Source organism: Sinocyclocheilus grahami, unplaced genomic scaffold (genome assembly GCF_001515645.1).
Source record: "Sinocyclocheilus grahami isolate Dianchi unplaced genomic scaffold, SAMN03320097.WGS_v1.1 scaffold19.1, whole genome shotgun sequence".
Lineage (NCBI taxonomy): Eukaryota > Metazoa > Chordata > Actinopteri > Cypriniformes > Cyprinidae > Sinocyclocheilus > Sinocyclocheilus grahami.
In genome coordinates, this window is record NW_015505198.1 from 616,732 (window position 1) to 628,833 (window position 12,102).

The 12,102-nt window shown below is 35.0% G+C and overlaps 2 pseudogenes; one reads left to right on the forward strand and one right to left on the reverse strand.

Annotated features, from left to right (window-relative positions):
• Positions 1-5,149, forward strand: part of LOC107555195 (dynein assembly factor 3, axonemal-like) — a 7,390-nt pseudogene extending 2,241 nt beyond the window's left edge.
• A 1,338-nt stretch (positions 5,150-6,487) lies between these two features.
• Positions 6,488-10,834, reverse strand: LOC107555204 (programmed cell death 1 ligand 1-like; annotated as a pseudogene).
• Between the last annotated feature and the right edge of the window lie 1,268 nt (positions 10,835-12,102).

Sequence of the window (12,102 nt, forward strand, 5' to 3'; positions counted from 1 at the left end):
GCGCATCTTGTCAGAAAGCCGGTTCTGTAATCAGCGGTAAATCTCCATCACCTGCGGGCTTTCACATTGAGCAGCATTAACTACACAGAGCCGTTGTTCACTGACTAGCTGCGCCAAAAATCGCACGAATATGAACGTGGTTTGGCGCAGCTAGTCAGTGACAATACTACAGCGAGAATAAAAGTTACGCATTCTTTCTTTGTGTGAACATTTGGGCGGCATCATGCAAATCTTCCCACATAGTGAGGTAGACATGTGGGGGCGTGTTAGAACGAGCCGTTTTAGGTAGGCGTGGCTGACTCTGAACTTTTATAAAGAATATCTCTTTGGATTTGAGACTTTAGTCTTTGCAACTTTACAGATCTTCTTTATGCACCAAGAGCTTGTAACACGCCAAAGAGAAAGGAAAAATTGAAATCGCATCATATGACCCCTTTAACACAAAAGTGAAAGTAGGCTAACCTAAGCATTCGGGATAGTTTAAAAGAATTCGGGTCTAATTGGGTCCATTTAGAAAAAGCATGTTTATTTTAAATTACCCGAGGCAATACCGAACCCGACCCGTGTCCGAGGTAGGCTACTCGTCGAAGTTTTGGACCCGAACCCGCTCACAAAACAAAAAATAGGAAAATAATTTTTTAGATTAGATTATTTGATAGTCGCACTCAGGCACTATGATAATTTACAATTTCTGTAAAAACAATTTCTGAAGAATGAGCTCCGGTCAGACTGTTGAGGGAGCAGGATGTGTGACCTGGTGGGGATTCGGACCAGCATTATGAGTCCGACTCTCTAACCATTAGGCCACGACTTCCCCTAAACCTCCTAAACTCAGGTTAAATCAGATTAAAGTGCTTCTACTAAATACTGAGCAAAGGGTCTGAATACTTAGGACCATGTGATATTTCAGTTTTTCTTTTTTAATAAATCTGCAAAAATGTCAACAATTCTGTGTTTTTCTGTCAATATGGGGTGCTGTGTGTACATTAATGAGGGAAAAAAATTACTTAAATGATTTTAGCAAATGGCTGCAATATAACAAAGAGTGAAAAATTTAAGGGGGTCTGAATACTTTCCGTACCCACTGTATATATATAGACACACACACACGCACGCACGCACACATGGCATATTACAAATAATAATAAATATTTTATTTGGAAATTTAGACCTTTCCTATTGTTTCACAGGGAAATATAGAAAATAATGCAATAAAAAATCTCCAGCAAATACAAAAACCTTCTGTTTTAGTTTTTGTATACACTATAAGTGTCACATATTGCATTCATGTTTGAATACTCGGGTAACATCGATTTGGGTTTTATTTGTGTTGTATTTTCCCAGAAAAGACAGAGGTGTTTCTGGAGGTGTTCGGAAACTCTGAAATTCGCAAAGAGACGGAAGAGACTTTAAGACACGCTGCAGCTCATCTCTCTCTGTCCGTCACAAACACTCTGTCCTCTGACTCGCACAGCCATCCTTGCCTTGATACAAGTCTTCTGAAGGTCCAGCATACATTAATCTGATATATTTGCATTTATACGGCATGTCATAATCAAATTCAGCTCAGTAGTATCCACTCCTCTGTTTTGTTTTATCATAGTTTAAGGAGAGAGATGAGATGGTCCGGATCTTTAAACAGTGGGAAGGGCCGCCGTCAGTACCAGCGAGTGTTCGTAAGGTCTGGGACGCCCGTGTTCAGCAGCACCTGGGGACTCGCTACGACTCTCGACATGGCTGTTTCGACTGGGATCTCACAATGAAACTGCACCAGAGCGGCGTATGTACCACATCTGACATTATTATGCATCTTTACTCCTGACAGACGATCAGAGCAGTGCAATGAAACTTATTTTACTGTGTGTTACACATGCATTTAGCAAATAGACTTATTTCAGCTAATAGACTTATAATATATTGTTACAAATGTGAGTGTTTAGGCAGTTTTTGAATTACTAACATCTAATTTACATATTAGCTAATAATAGCAGACGCTCATTCTATATTTCCATGTATGTTATTTTAAAGGGGTGGTTCACTGTTTTTTTTCTAGGCTTGATTGTGTTTATGGGGTGCAGTCTAACATGTGTTAATGCTTCGTAAAAAAAAAAAGCATTATTTTTCACATAATTTACCTTTATTCCACACCTCTCTGTCCCTTCTCCGAGAAATTTCTCTGAAAAATAATTTCCTTCTTTTAAGAAGCCCCTCCCTCAGAAATAGGCGATGGGCTCTGATTGGTTAGCTAGCCCAGTGTGTTGTGATTGGCTAAACCGCCTCTAGTGCGCGTCTAAACGTCCCACTCCTCAACTCGGCAGCATGTGCTCCGGTTGTACTGTAAACAACTGCATCGTTAATATCGCTTATCAGTTTGAGCCAGATTGAGAAGCAGAGGATATTATTGAAGAGGATCGTGCAGAACCTGTGCAAGCACAGCTTTTAATGGTAGGCCTGAGTTTTTTGTTGTTGTCTCATACTTTTAGATACTGTTGTAAATGCTACTGCTTATGTTAGCTTTTAATATATGGTTTTATCCTGATTAAAGCTTTAGTACAGTACTGCACGCGCGTCCATGTTTAACGCTTCTCATAGCTATGTGAAAATAAGTGTATAAATGGAACAGAGCTGAGCTGATGATCTGAATGAGAGAGAGATGCCGAGCTGGCGACGCGAGGAACAGTATTAAGAACCGCTGCTTTAGAACATTAATTTTGAAACTTGTGAATCCATTAGTATCGTTAAAAGACAGAATCGCGATTCATTTATGAATAGATTTTTACGTGCACCTCTAGTTTTCGCTTCCTCTTCTCTAAAGCAGCCATCGCCCCCTTTGCTGCCTTTTCCCGAGGGCGGGGTTTATCTGGGTTTGTGATGTCACAAACCCGGGAAGTAACTCGTTGTAGTCCCTACCAGCCGTTTTTGTAGGCATTAAACCGCCAGAATTTTAAAAGACTATATCTCCGTTTGCATTGAATTTTCAGCTTCGCAACTTTGCAGATATTGTTTATGCACAAACAGTAACATTATACACTAACAAACGTTAAAAAAGTGAAATCGCAATCAACCACCCCTTTAATATACTATTATGGTTATTATTTTGAATTAGCTTTCACTTTTATATTTTATGTTTTCACTTCAATTTTTAAAGTTTTAATTTTGTTGTGTTTTTGTCATTTTTATTAGTTATAAATTGAAATATGTCCATGTAGTTTGTTATTTTAGCACTTCGAGTTAAACTGAAAAATGAATATTATTTAAATATTAAATATTTATTCTATGTTATTCAACAGTTAAATTCAGCTTTCAGTTTGTTTTTTAAACTTTTTTTTTTTAATTAAACAAATTAGTTAATGATAATAACCCTTTTTAATTTCTATTCAACAAAATCCTGTGCTTTCTCTCGCTCAGTGTGGTGTCATTAGCAAACATCAGTATGTGAAATGGAGGGAAAGCGGTGTGGCGTTTGAGATGAGGTAGGAGCTCTACCAAACAGCCAATCAGAGTCTGCTTTCCACACGAGTGTTCAATCATGTGAGTATTTTGACTGTTTATTATAATAGTTGGTTTTGTGAGGTCCATGATTCACTCTCATTCAACTGTGTGTGTGTGTGTGTGTGTGTGTGTACTGTTAGAGGATATTGGGGTGATATCGTCTCCACTCCGTATCTGTCCTTCAGAACAGAGACAGAAAACAAAGACCTGCTGAAGAAACAGAACAATCAACATGTGAAGGCTCTTTTTATACCCAATCATGTTGCCAATTGACCTAATAAGTTGCAAATTGGTCCTCCAGCTGTTCCTTATATGTACATTTAACTTTTCCGGCCTCTTATTGCTACCTGTCCCAACTTTTTTGGAATGTGTAGCTCTCATGAAATCCAAAATGAGCCAATATTTGGCATGACATTTCAAAATGTCTCACTTTCAACATTTGATATGTTATCTATATACTATTGTGAATAAAATATAAGTTTATGAGATTTGTAAATTATTCCATTCCTTTTTTACTCACAATTTGTAATGGAATTGGGTTTGTAAATTAGTTAATTAACCTCTAAATTCAAACCAAAACCTACATCGTTTAAGATCACATTTCTAACTCATATTTATAGCTTTTAATGTGTTGTATGTTATATAATGCATTGCAATAGCATTTAAATCATTAGTTACCTTTCTCTGTCCATCTTTCTATCTCAGACAGCTCAGGAGATTTCAGAAGTGAACATCCTAGCGTTGTTTGAATGTCTTGCCACTAGATGGAGCTCTTTACTGAATGAAGATGATCCAAATCCTTCAAGTTCCTGTTGTCAATCCACAGACAGTATCATAACAGGAGAGAAGATACAGAATAATCCACCTGCTTCTCAAACTCACACTGAACCTGAGCAACATCCAGAACAACAGACACAAGAGCTTGGTAACATCATATTATGCCAAAACATTAGTTAATGTACTTTTATTGACACTGAAATTCTGCAAGCAATTAAAAGCTGCAAAATAGTTTTAGGATAGTTTTCCCATACATCTGCTCTCTGTTTCTTTGTGTTTTTGCAGATTTGATGAATGTGAGTGGAGTGAAAGTGACATTTCTGTCTCCAGACTCGCTCAGCAAACTTCCTCTCAAAAACAAATACAGGAATTTATTCAACACCATCTTCTGTTCAGCCAGGTGAAGCTCATTCATAAACAGAGGATTTGAGTTTGTGTGTCAAGTGAACAACATAAAATACCTGCTGATAACACACTCTCTGTGTTTTCTCAGTATGGTTCATCAGCTGGATTCTTCTCTGAGAGATCACGGCGCCTGATGCTGCTCTGGCAATAGAGTTAGCAAAGTGAGTCCATCATCACACAGACAAAAAATACAAACATTGCCACTAATGACTTACATTTGTGCTGATGATTTCCGTTTTTCTTGTTCAGATAGCTGCTGGACCTTTCAAAAGAGCAAGTGTCAGGTTTTGCTGACAGAGTGAAGGAGATCGCTGAAGAATCGGGATTCACTCCAGTGCACAACCAGAGCAGTGACATATATGCAGTATTCACACGGGAAATTTATTAGCCATATGCATTTGATGAATTACAAAATGCATTTCAGTTTTGAAAACATTTGTCTTAATGGGAGATTTAATGAAACAAACACTAATACACCGCAATGACTGTATCAAACATTCGATTTTGATCATGTTTGAAAATGTGAAAAATGATACACAGTAGTTTCTATAAATTCTACATATATATATAGCATTCTATAAATATGTTTATGTTTGTAATACCTTTTAATTAAAAGTTACAATAAAGTGCTACCTAAATTAGCTTTATCAAGGGTACACAATCTTGGGTCAAGATAACAGAACAAAGTTGAAAACAGATGATAAAATTAATGCTTTCAACCCTGAGAGCACATTTGGTCTTCTTGTTAATCCACTGAGATGAGCAAACACAAACAAAGAGTTGCCATTGACTTCCATGGTATTTTGTTTCCATAAGAATGTTCCATTACCAACATTCTTCAAAATCTCTTATTTTGTGTTCAAACTCATACAGGTTTGGAACATGAGGTTAAATTCTTTTTTTGTTGTTGGTTGCATTATCCCTTTAAAAGGGCCCTGAGATATTAACAGAAATGTGTTGTGATTCATTAAACATTCTCAATCTTTCAATACATTGTGTACATTGAATAGGTATTATATATAGTTAATGTTTTAACTTAAAACATAAGTTGACCTCGAGTTTAAAAAAACATTTAAAATTATGGATTAAATGTTCTAACAACATTATGAAATTAAATGTCACGTTACATTCAATCGGAACAAAAGTTGAAAGGTGCTGTAGCCCATTCTTTGGAATAAGCCCCCTTACAGAAATCATTAAATCAGGTGTCATAAAAAAATTAATCACTCTAGACACAAAAATCAAGAATGATTCCAGATGTTTCCAACATGACACATTCTAAATTGTAGGAAAAACGGATCAAAAATGGTCAGTTAAAACAGTCTTAGTTAAATCAGTAGTAGCGTATCTCCTACGTTGTTTAATGACATAATTTTGACCTTACAGAAATCATTAAATCAGGTGTCATAAAAAAATTAATCACTCTAGACACAAAAATCAAGAATGATTTCAGATGTTTCCAACATGACACATTCTAAATTGTAGGAAAAACGGATCAAAAATGGTCAGTTAAAACATAGTCTTAGTTAAATCAGTAGTAGCGTATCTCCTACGTTGTTTAATGACATAATTTTGATTTTTTTTTTCACTTTCTAAGCTGCTTTGTGCTCTGTCTTCTGGCATGTTTGTATCATATCTCCTGCTGTGAGTGATTCTGATGGTCTTTTTTTCTTGTGACAATACTCTGTTGAATCCTTTTTTGGGTTTGCATTATTGGTTCTACTATTGCACAAACTTTTCCTACTTTAGTTACTTATTCTGATGTTCTTAGCCTTTGCAGAACCTGTGATGATGAATCTGGGGATGATAACTCTTACCCAGTGGCAGTATTCCCTTCTCTTGTTCGTCTTGTGTTTTGCTGACCACTCTCTATTCCCACTGCAACACAGACACAGAAGCAATGAAACAGCATGCATGACTTTGAACTAAATCACAAAAACAAATGCAGCTGTAATGGTGTGATAAGTCATCTGTTCACCTTAAACAAACATAAAACAAGAAAACAGATTCACCACCGTTTCCTTCCTGATACTAAGGATTAATTGTATTTACTGTGGACAACAGCGGACTAAAACCCAGGTTTTAAAAAGTATTCATCATGCAAAAAAAAAAAAAACTATTCTCAAGTTATAGAAAATTACAATATTTGTCATATAAATAAATATTGCAATTTCTTATAACAAGAAACAATATTTGCATAACAGCAACTGCATGCATCTTATACACTCGCCTATGGCTCTGGCTTCTCTCTTCTCTATTTTTGGTTTCTCAGTGTGTCGTCACTCACTGAAGGCAATCACAAGACATTAGGAAATTTAATTTAGCATGTCCTTCTCTTGCAAATTTGCATACGAAACAGTCAAAGATATTGTACATACAGTAATTCCCATTTCATTGCTGTTACAGTAAAACAATCAAGAATCTTATGAGCGTTTGAAGTGGTGTCTTACTAAACGGGCGATCTCCATCCATACTATTTCTACGTCTTGGTTGTAGGACCTAAAACTGAAAAGAGATAAACCAAATTAATCAGAGGATATCTCTAAACTTTGCCATGTTGTTTTAGACCTTCCCAATTTACTTTTTTATTTATAGCCTGGTTTTATGGGTCAATATCACCATAGAGTGCTTTTCAACCATCACAATATTCAAATTATGGTTTTAATTTCCCATTGGCTTTATGTCATGCCATAAATAGTAGACACTTAAGTACTATAGAAACATATTAGCTAAGCACCCACACATTTAAAAAAAAAAAAAGATAATTATGGGCCATTATTCGAAGCATAAACCATAAGATATGTCCACCCTGTCATGGACATAAATTGTCTATTACTATTTTTTTTTTTTATTACTTTTAAAATGTATTACTATTAAACTATGATATTACTATTAAATACATTTTCATTGCAAAATTAAGATGCAAATTATATTTTCTAAAAGGTATGACGTCCCTTTCCTGAAAAGGGTTATTTGTTTGCTTTCAAATTATAAATACATAAAAGATTTTATATAAACCATGTGTTTTTAAAGAAACTCATACAATTCGCACATGTATTTTTTCTTATTTGGAGAAAACTGATATTTGGATGCAGTTTTTTGTTTGCATGTTATTGCCCCCACACCTAGCTATTGAACACACTGCATTATATAAGATATGATTGAATTATTATTTAAAATATTATTGTAAAATATGAAGATGATGGGGTGGACACATAATGCAGAACACACAAATCATGACAAAATATGACAACGAAACATTTATTCAAATTTGAAAAAATAATATAATAATAATAATAAATAATATAATTACATCCTCAATCACATTGATAACATTTTAGCAATATTAACTACAAATGAATGCTATGTCCACCCTGTCAGGTATCATATATGTGTCATGTGGCTGACAGTGGACATTTGGAGCTTCAATTAGCATATTAGCTTACAAAAAACTAGTGCTGTCAAATGATTAATCGCGATTAATCGCATCCAAAATAAAAGTTTTTGGTTGCATAACATATGTGTGTGTTCTGTGTATATTTATTATATATACTGTATATAAATACACACACATACAGTATGTCTATATTATATCTATATTTAAATGTATATAATTTATATTATAAATAAATGTTTAATATATAAACAAAACCCATTTTTCTGAAATATATACATGCATGTGTGTGTATTTATATATACATAATAAATATACACAGCACACATACATATATTATGTAAACAAAAACTTTTATTTTGGATGCGATTAATCGTTTGACAGCACTACAAAAAACTGACTAGCTGAATAGATAGTCTGGTTGTTGAAGAGAATTTGGTATATTTAAACGTACATATTTTGAAAATACTGTATTCTAATCACTTCTGGCATATTTTATGCCGACAGGGTGGACATGTTAAGCTTTGGCAAAGCAAGTAAGCAAACTCAGACGAAGAAAATTTGTCAATTTAAAAGTCACCAACTTATTCACCTCAGCTGTTGAAATTCCTGCCACTGAAAAGACAAAAAAATCTGTTGTCACTAAAGGGGATGGCCTTTTCTTAAAGGCGCGGATTCCCCAATACCACAGGGTGGACAACCATTCAAGGGATATGGACAAACTCTTCTTTTTAATTAAATAAAAATATTGTTTTTATTACCAAATGATCAATACAAATGGAGTAATCTCTTATTTAACAAAACATTAACAGGAGAACAAAATTTGTAAATTTTATGATTTGACAATATTCTACTACTCATTCAAATTGAATGAGTGGTGCATGGGACATAGCAAAATAACATGCTTACACAAAACTAAAAAAAAAAACTAGAAAATGTATCTAAAGTGCCAAGTAATGCTTTTGTTATGACTATAGAAACTTAACCTAATAATAACACACATACCCTTTCATAGTCGTTTTTATGTTAAGTTATCATGGCAAAGGAGTTATTTATGTACAGGACACCAAAAGGCACCCTACAGTGATATTGACCCTTATAATAATCTGGAGGATGCTGATCTGTATATCATTACTATGTAATTTACCAGAAGTGTGTACTGGACTCCCCCGTTCACTAAGCTGTTTTGTCTCTTCCATCAACCTCTTGTATCTCTCTGACAATCTCTTGTGTGCCAAAGTTTGTGTGTCCGTGCTACTTTCCCCCACTGCAGGAAAACACAAAATTTCATCATTTTGACAAAAAAATAAATAAATCACAAATTTAAATAAATTACGACTCTTCCAATCATACATAAATAATTACAATTCCATTACAGTTTGAGTAACACAGTCGTATTCCCTGATCATCCTCAAACATTCTCATTGTATCTCGGACTTACATTTACTCTTCTCTGCATATTTGCCCCCATGATGCAGTGTTTTTTGAGATGGCATTTCATCAGTCTGTAATAATGTCAGTTCATCAGGCAGATGCTTACTTTTGTGTGTATGCTTACGCTTTTGAAGATCTGAAATGAACCAAATATCAAGGTGAGTTCATTACAATTTAATAGCAGCTGTATTTGAACGAAAATTAAAAGAGAAACTCCAGAGACATAGAAGAGACAGGAAAGTACTGGTATGATGCCATATAGACAGCAGCCAAATATATGGTTTAGCAGTCATTAAATTAAATATTTGATCACTCTATGCCACAACCCACCAGTCAATATCAAGTATTTCGGAGAAATGGGAATTACAACATGAAAGATATTGCAATATGTTGTAACCGTACTGTAGGCTACTGAAGCGTTTTACACCAAATACATTTCATAAATTAGCCAGAGAAGCTGCAGCTTACCTCTCACTTGCAAGTGAATTACTCCTGTCTTCTGACATCGATCATGAAAAAGTTTGCATTTGTAGTCTCCTGAATCAGATTGTTGAACATTTCTCAAAGTCAGAGCAAGATTTCCTCTCATCAGCTCCTGGATGGACACACTCACTCGGTTCTTATAGTCATTATTTCTCATCTCCTGTCCGTTCTTATACAGATGGTTCCTTTAAACCATCTGATTTCCATAGACACAGCATTGGTTTCAGGTGAGAGGTGAACAGGTAGGATGATGTCTGATTCAGAGTCAGTGTGCACAGGGCCAGTAGGAACCACAAGTCTGAAGTCTTGAGCTGGACAGAGGAATTTAGCTGATTTAAATATGCATGCTAACGAACGTAAGTGAAACAAAATTAACTGTGAAAAAAACCTGCAGAATACTTACAGTTGATATAGAGAAAAATATATTCCTTTAGTTTGACATCCATGGATGACCTCACAAATATAAATGCCCCTGTGACCTTCTGACATCTCTGAGAGTCAAAGACACATTTCCATTGTGTAGCTCCTGCAATGGGAGACTCACTCGACCCTCATAATCTCTGCTCACGGTCATCTGTCTATCCTTATAATGACAGACCAGATCAGACTTATTCCACCACTTGATCTCCATTGAAGCAGCACTTATAGCTGGCTCAAGATGACACGACAGAACATCATCATCTCCAGGACCACAACATATAATGTCAGATGGCGAAACAAGAGCCAACTCTGAGGAAGAGAAAATAAACTACATTATTCCAGTGTCGATAGTGTTAATGTACAGTGAAATAATTAGTGACAGATCATTTTTAACTTGCCTTGCCTAGTTTCTGACACTTCGTCAGCCATTTGTAATATTTCTGGTCCTCTGAAATGGAAAATCCCTGTAAGCCTAATGACAATATGAAATAATCTGGCAAAATTCATGTTTTCGTGAACATGTCCTCACATATTTTAAATTAGACATAAATCAACTTGATTACAAATCTCTTCAATTCAGACAAAATTGATGAAAATTAAAATGTGAGAAAAATAAAAGCTTTTAGTTACACAAGTTAAGTTTCTGGTTACTTTAAGCTAGCTGGGTAACTATAAAAGCAGCCCCTCCATGGAGCATTTCTCCATTACAATCTTGCTAAGAGTTTTGGAAAAAGTTTTGGGTATTTCAGAAGACTATCCACAAAAATAAAGAAGGAAAGAAAGTTACATTTATCACTTTTGTCCAGTCAAATTAAAATCCAAAGGTGAAGTTTCTTGCGTTTATTCTTTACTTTCACCGGTCACGTTTGTAAGATAAAGCGCGAGATAAGTGAATGCGAATAACAAGATGGTTATCACCGCATAACTGCTAGACCACTTTAATAAAACCCCTTTTAAAAGTATATATTGGTGAATATTCAAACTTGCATTCACATAAGGAGAGTAAGTTGAATGTGTCTCGTTGGCGGGAAACTTTTGAACGTCACAATCAGAATTTTTCAGAACTCCTCACCCGGAGTAAATTAGAATGTCATGGAAAAGTTCATTTATTTCAGTAATTCAACTCAAATTGTGAAACTCGTGTATTAAATAAATTCAATGCACACAGACTGAAGTAGTTTAAGTCTTTGGTTCTTTTAATTGTGGTGATTTTGGCTCACATTTAACAAAAACCATGCCACGCCGAATTGAGGCAGTAATTAAAGCAAAAGGAGCCCCTACCAAGTATTGAGTACATGTACAGTAAATTAACATACTTTCCAGAAGGCCAACAATTCACTAAAAATGTTTTTTTATTGGTCTTATGAAGTATTCTAATTTGTTGAGATAGTGAATTGGTGGGTTTTTGTTAAATGTGAGCCAAAATCATCACAATTAAAAGAACCAAAGACTTTAAACTACTTCAGTCTGTGTGCATTGAATTTATTTAATACACGAGTTTCACAATTGGAGTTGAATTACTGAAATAAATTAACTTTTCCACGACATTCTAATTTATTGAGATGCACCTGTATATGTAGCTTCTAGGATAGTTGTTGTTGTGTGGCCCATGCTGCACCTGTATGTTTGTACCAGAAATATATATTGTATACGATGTAAATAACATTTACATCATGATTTACCTTACCTTTTATGCA